This window comes from Lycium ferocissimum, chromosome 11 (assembly GCF_029784015.1).
Source record: "Lycium ferocissimum isolate CSIRO_LF1 chromosome 11, AGI_CSIRO_Lferr_CH_V1, whole genome shotgun sequence".
Taxonomy (NCBI): Eukaryota; Viridiplantae; Streptophyta; class Magnoliopsida; order Solanales; family Solanaceae; genus Lycium; species Lycium ferocissimum.
Window position 1 is genome coordinate 41,650,130 of NC_081352.1, and position 7,045 is coordinate 41,657,174.

At 30.4% G+C, this 7,045-nt stretch overlaps 1 long non-coding RNA gene across 1 annotated transcript; it reads left to right on the forward strand.

Annotated features, from left to right (window-relative positions):
* Window positions 1–5,768: 5,768 nt before the first annotated feature.
* On the forward strand, window positions 5,769–6,504 carry LOC132037464 (uncharacterized). The gene is made up of 2 exons (XR_009409897.1): window positions 5,769–6,065; window positions 6,307–6,504. It is a non-coding gene; the product is annotated as an uncharacterized LOC132037464 (long non-coding RNA).
* The last annotated feature ends 541 nt before the right edge of the window (window positions 6,505–7,045 follow it).

Consider the following 7,045-nt stretch of genomic DNA (forward strand, 5'->3'; position numbering starts at 1 on the left):
GAATTTTAAGATATTCTCATGTTCCTTATATTAATTAAGCACATGGAAAATCTCATGGGCTTGGGCCATAGCACCTTGACGTACCCTCTCATTTGGGCCTTGATTTCCTTCTTTTTTTTTTTTTTTTTTTGAGCCCAATAGCCTATGAATCTTATTTTGCAAATTCCCGAAACAAATTTCCAAGATTCCAATTTTGCCCTTAGCCTTGCTCGATATCCCCGCATCCATACTTCCATAAGCAACATTCACATATAAAAAAAATAATCCAAACATGACCTTATTCCTTATAAGTCAAGGTTATTTAGAATTACAGAATTAGAAAATGCGGATGTAACACTTATATTCTTTTCCGTTGAAGGGTTGAATATGTCCATTATGATATCCAATCAATATATATATGTGTGTGTGTTTTGGGGGGGGGGGTTATCATAGAGGACTAAAGAGAGTTTTTTTTTTTTTTTTTTTTTTTTTTAAAATGAAGCAACCCTTTTATGACACCCTGACAGTATATGATTTTTACCAGGTTGGTATCATAGAACTGAGCTCTTCGTTGAAGGAATGAATCAGTCCTCTATGATTCCCTGTCAATTTATAACATATATTATATGGGTATCATAAAGGAGTGAACAAATTATCTATCATATCTTGTCAATAAATGATATACATATTGTCTGTATTGGACTAAGGAGTTTTTTAAAAAGGAATGTATATGTCTCTCCATGATAACCTATAAATATATGATATGTCGATTGGTATCATAGAGAACTAAGCTCCTTTTTCTAGGGAATGACTAGTCTTCTATGATTCACTTTGCAGTTTATATTGATATACCATGTGGAGTATAAACTGGATGAGAGTATTTTATTTTTTAATAGATGAATCAATCTTATAATACCACAACAATATATGATATATACTGTAAGTATCATAGTATCTTGTAAGACTATACTTAGCTAATGATATATTATTTTGATATATGATATGTCGAATAGGTTATTTTATGATAATTGATGCAAAAAAAAAAAAAAAAAAAAAAAAAAGTAGATATTGTCAATTATCTTTTTATTGATATAAGCAAAGAAAAGAGAATAGAAATAAAATAAGAACAAAAATAAAGCAGCCAAAAAGGTGTGTAGAATTAGATTATGAAAGAAAAAAAACAGAAAATAAGACAAAGCCTAGAGAAACAAAAGGTAAGTGATTTATGTTGAGGCGGTACATGCTATCTGGATTGAGAGAAACAGCACAATTTTTTAGAAGACTACAGATTAGGAAGTCATAGCCAAAGACATAGCCTTCATATGTAATGCTAGAGCATCTACCAAGACAATAAGGACTTTCCAACAGCTTTTGTTTTAGTTGGGTACTTATTTATAGTTGTTTTTATCTATGTAGGTGAGGAGTTAGAAGAGAATACAATCTCATCCTTGGTTGGTTGTTAACTATATAGATGAAAGGAGAGGGACATGTGAGTTAGATAGTTTAACTTGGATTATATTGGGACAACAAGGTGTGATGGTTGTATGTTGTGGTGCTTTCGTTGCAAGTTTTAGTGGTTAATGCTAAGTTTAGTTAACAAAAAAAGATATATTATATCAGTTATATTAAAAAAGGTGAATTATGTTTACTATAGCATTTACACTCTTATTGTACATATATAAAATAAAACAAAATAAAGAGAATAAAGAAAAGGAGCAAAAAAAAAAGTGAATGAATTTAGTATATGAAGAAAAAACCAATAAAAAAAAAAGAGTTAAATGAAATTAGAAAAGGAACCAGAAGCAAAAGAAAACAAAAAAAGGGAAGAAAAAAGAGAAATCAAATAAAACAAAAAGAAAGGAGCCAAAATTGAGTATGAAATTAGTGTTAGAAAAATAATATTTTCTATTTAATATCTGAAAAATAACATATTCTTTTTTTCCTAATATTTATTTTGTTTTAATGTCAGTCAAATACTTATTGTTCAAAACGTTCTGACTACATTTAATTAGCCATTATATTTGAATTAAGTACTCTAACGTTATCAAATTGTTGATTCTTGACAATTACTTTGACTGAGGTATGAATAGCCTTAAAAGGCTTTTACTAATCTTCAATAGTAACATTCTTCTCTAATCTGGGTTTATCACTTATGGAGGGGGAAAAAACAAATCAATGGAAATTCTTCTTCTATTATATATATATTCAAGTCCTGTTTCTTTTGGATTTGATGAGAATAATTCTTCCAATATTATAGTGTGCTGGGTTTTCTTCTTTAATCTTTGTTAAATTCTGGCTCATATTTTTGTACTAGAAGAGCTTGTTGAATCCTGAGGGATACACCCACATCGGGTGACATATCCTTAAGGACAGTGTCTTAATTAACATGCCTCAAGCTTTCAAGAATTTCCTGCAAGGTTCGTGATCAAGTATTTTCTGACAAGATTCGTGATCAAGTATTTTCCGTAAGATTTTCAACAATCTTAAAGATATTTTACACTATGATTTTACGGAGAATACGATTTACAATGTGAATAAAAAAGGTGAGATGATCAACAAACAGTGTAGTAGGCATGGATGGAAATTGGAATACAAAGGCTGATGAGGTAACAACTTTTCAATTATATTAATGAGGTATGTAACAATACTATAATCTCTATGTTTTAACAAATGAAAAAAAGCGACATCGTTATAAGTCCAAAGATAATAATAACCTTGGTGTTAGTGGTATATTGTATTTTTGTGGAAGTACCTTATGATATAAAAGTTATCTTTGCATATCTCTTAGTCCTTTGGGTGAAAGTTGAAAAGTGATTGATTTTTATTTGAGATCAAATTTTAATGGATTTGTGGGTGGCAAGTTAAGCCAACATAGCCCTTAATGTAGAAGAAGATTTAGAGAAATGATAATCTCGTTAAGTAAAAATAGATTTGACTAAGCGGATGATATAATTATCGTGGTCATTTCTCAAGCGAATCTTGTGCCTAATGTGAGAGATTGGGTGTTAGACTTTGATGTTATTAAGAATTTTTGTGCTAACATAATTTTGTGTTATACACCCAAGTTGAAGAAGAAAAAAGATTTAGTTGTGGTAGTGATTCTAGAACTACTCAAATTATTTGAATGGAAAAGTTCTTATTAAACTCACATCTGAAAAACATTAGTGTTAACTAAGGTGGTACATGTTCCTGATATTTCAACTAATTTGATTTTGTAGGATTATTAGGAAAAGTGGGGGTGAAATTTCATTTGAATTTGATGAATTGTGTTAACCAAAATGATGTGTTTGTGGGCAATGAATATTGTAATCATGATTTATTTTTGTGTCTATACATTGTGGTTGCCAAGCAGCAATAAATGTAGTGAAAGATTAATCTTTTATTAGCAAAAATAGGCATATACATCTGAGACATAATGTGATAAAGCAGCTGTTGTGAGATGAAAATATTTGCGTGATTTATGTGTAAATCGGAGGTGAACTTGATCAATTCACAGAACAAAAGAAACATCGAGGGGAGTGAGACTTTTGTCAACTTGAGAAATCAACAATGATGGTAACCCAACCTATGTGATTAGAGATCCCATGAATTAGGTTCATATGGGTAATAACAAGTCATTAGTTGATCAAGTATGCACTATTAACTTATGTCTCTTCCTATAGTGTGTGATCATAGTGCAAAACTGCAAGGCAAAGTGAGGTTGAGTTATAAACTCTTAATTCAATTCATATCCTTTATAGGTGGTGTATTGCTGCCAAAATACACTTGATGATTGGAACTGTATGAGCGTGGAGTGGTGCCGCTCCTATGAAATTGTGATAGATTTCTAGAGCACTCATGAATATCAGGACACGCGGATGACCTCTTAGCGCAAAACCATGATAACGACAAAGATTATGCGAGCATAATGTGATAGAATAAGACCATGGGCTTACAATAGAATTATTGGTTCATAGAAGTTCCAAACTTCACCAATTATTTTGTAAGTATAATCTTATTATATCTAGGTCTGGTTCATAATCTACGCGACACCAGATTCGACGCATTGTACTCTTCTATGTAAACCCAGCAAAACTTCTTATTTTATTTCTTTTATTATTTTTGAGATATATGGGGATTGTTAGAAAAATAATATTTTCTATTTAATATCTCAAAAATAACATATTCTTTTTTTCCTAATATTTATTTTGTTTTAATGTCAGTCAAATACTTATTGTTCAAAACGTTTCTGACTACATTTAATTAGCCATTATATTTGAATTAAGTACTCTAACGTTATCAAATTGTTGATTCTTGACAATTACTTTGAATGAGGTATGAATAGCCTTAAAAGGCTTTTACTAATCTTCAATAGTAACGTTCTTCTCTAATCAACGTTATACCTCACATTTTGTTGCATATATATTCATTTAGGTTTATCACTTATGGAGGGAAAAAAAACAGATCAATGGAAATTCTTCTTCTATTATATATATATTCAAGTCCTGTTTCTTTTGGATGTGATGAGAATAATTCTTCTAATATTATAGTGTTCTGGGTTTTCTTCTTTAATCTTTGTTAAATTCTGACTCCTAATTTTGTACTACAAGAGCTTGTTGAATCCTCGGGGATACACCCATACCGAGTGAAATATCCTTAAGGATAATATCTTACTCGACATGCCTCAAGCTTTCAAGAATTTTCTGCAAGGTTCGTGATCAAGTATTTTCTGATAAGATTCACGATCAAGTATTTTCCATAAGATTTTCAACAATTAGACTATGGTGAAAAAAGATAATATGATTTGAGAAAAAAAAATGAACAGAAAAGAAGAAAAAAAGAAAGTAGAGAAATTTAAAAAAAAAAAAAAAAAGCAATTACCACAAAAGCTGCAATACTAGAAAGATACGTAATTTGGCAAGTAGAAAAGTAAATAATTAGGCAAGGGTAACTAATTTAATTTTTGTGAATAGTTATGTAGTTTTCCCCCTAAAGAAATACCGAGACATATCCAGTTATATTATGTAGACATGGGCAAATTTTTTTTCTACATGGGCTAATATTTTAGAGATAATAATATAATGCATCTCATCTTTAGCATGAAACAAAAGTTTCTTTGATATTTTCAAGAGTTATTTAAAATTTGGAAATAGCATATTACCTACAAATCATAATAACCTTCAAGAACCATAAACGAAAGTTTCTTTAGCATCTCATGTCATAAAGTTTCTTGCTTATTTTCTTTCTGGAAATACATTATTGAGTTGCTACCTTCTATTAACAAGACATTTTTCCTAGAAAGAGTAACAATATTTATCAGAACGATGTTCTTGGGTTAGGGGTTGTGAGTCGCTGGTCAATGGATCACCAAGTGAAATTGGTAATTGAAAGGGAATTGGGAGAATTCATTAATCTAAGGGTATATTTGAAACTTTTCTTAACGCTTGGGGTAAAATTTTGGCATATAGTATAACGGAGAATAGATGTGAACAAGATATTAACATAAATGGACAACTTTAGCCCTTTTTCCTTGAGAAAATGATAAAAATGATCTCTTATATTTGGAGGTAGTTCAAAATGATATCTTAATATGCTTTTTAATTAGTTTTAATCCTCTAAATTTATCAAATGTGTGTGTATCTTAACGGTTATAAAAGCAAAGCAATAGATGTATTCACACGCATTTAAGGTTTTACTCCTTCCAACTATTTTTAGATTTTGAGATTCACTGTCATTAAATACTGATTTCACCTAAATCTAAATCATTAAATACTAGATTATGTGATTATGCTATATAAGGTGAAGTGATCTTTCTTCTTTTTGCATAAGAAAAAAAAAACATAAGTGAGAGAGAGAGTGAAAGATGAAGTCCCGGATGTTGAAAGAAGCATTCTTTCTCATGGTAATCACAACAATTATGGTTTCTTCGTCATTTTTTGTGTGTGCAGATAAAGATCCATATCACAAGTGTGTTGATGAATGCTACTCAACTTGTGTTGATGATATTACCAGTTGCCATGATTATTGTTTACATGAATGTAAACATCCTGATAGTTTTGCGCAGAAATTGTTGAAATGCTCCAACTTTTGTGGCAATCTTAAAGGAGGTCTCTCTCTCTCTCTCTCTCTCTCTCTCTCTCTCTCTCTCTCTCTCTCTCTCTCTCTCTCTCTCTCTCTCTCTCTCTCTCTCTCTCTCTCACTCATATTCATTCACTCGTTCACTCTAATTTTGAAACTAATCATGATTTTAGGTTCTAAGTTTAAGCTTACCGTACTTCAAGCTATTTTTATCTATAGTGAATTAGTAAATCTTGAATTCATATATTAAAAGAATTCTTTATATGGCAGATGAGAAGCTCCGTTGCATTAACAGATGTTTGAGGACGATCGACAAAATCAATGGTTGAGAAGTGTTTGTCATAGAAAAACATGAAATAAGATCCTTTCATGTAGTATAAAGGATGTTAATTTGTTGTTATCCCTAGTGGAAGTTTTACCTTTTAATGTAATGATGGTTGTCTATATTAACTTTATGTTTCTTATCCACGTTTTATCTCTTTCTTCTAGATTAATTTTTGTTAATCCCCTTAATCTTTAACGGTTGGGAAACAATATCACCTCCACCTTTTGAATGAGATTGAAACCTCCTTGAAAAATAGTTCAGGTGAGCTTTAGATTTTTTTTTTTTCTTCAAAAACTCTTGTAACATTTAAAAGGCTAAACAAATAGAATATGTTTATTTTTTGTCCAAGGATTCACTAAACAAATTACACAGCGATATAAATAAATCAAAGCAATAAATTATCATGATCCAATTAAAATCATTAATGCTAGTTGGTATAACAAAGGAAGTTAATTTCAATTGTCCCCAAAAAGAATTGGACAACTGGGGATGGTGTCTCTTTTTTTGTTTCTATTTCTCTTCTTCTTTCTTGAGATATCATTCATTGTCTTTGACGATTAATCACAAAACCTATTTAACTCATTATTCTAAATATATGTCTAGTTTGAACTGTTATCACTATTTAATTCACTTGAACTTTATTTTCATACTCCAAATGAAGTCCTTTTCTTGTGATGTTAGACT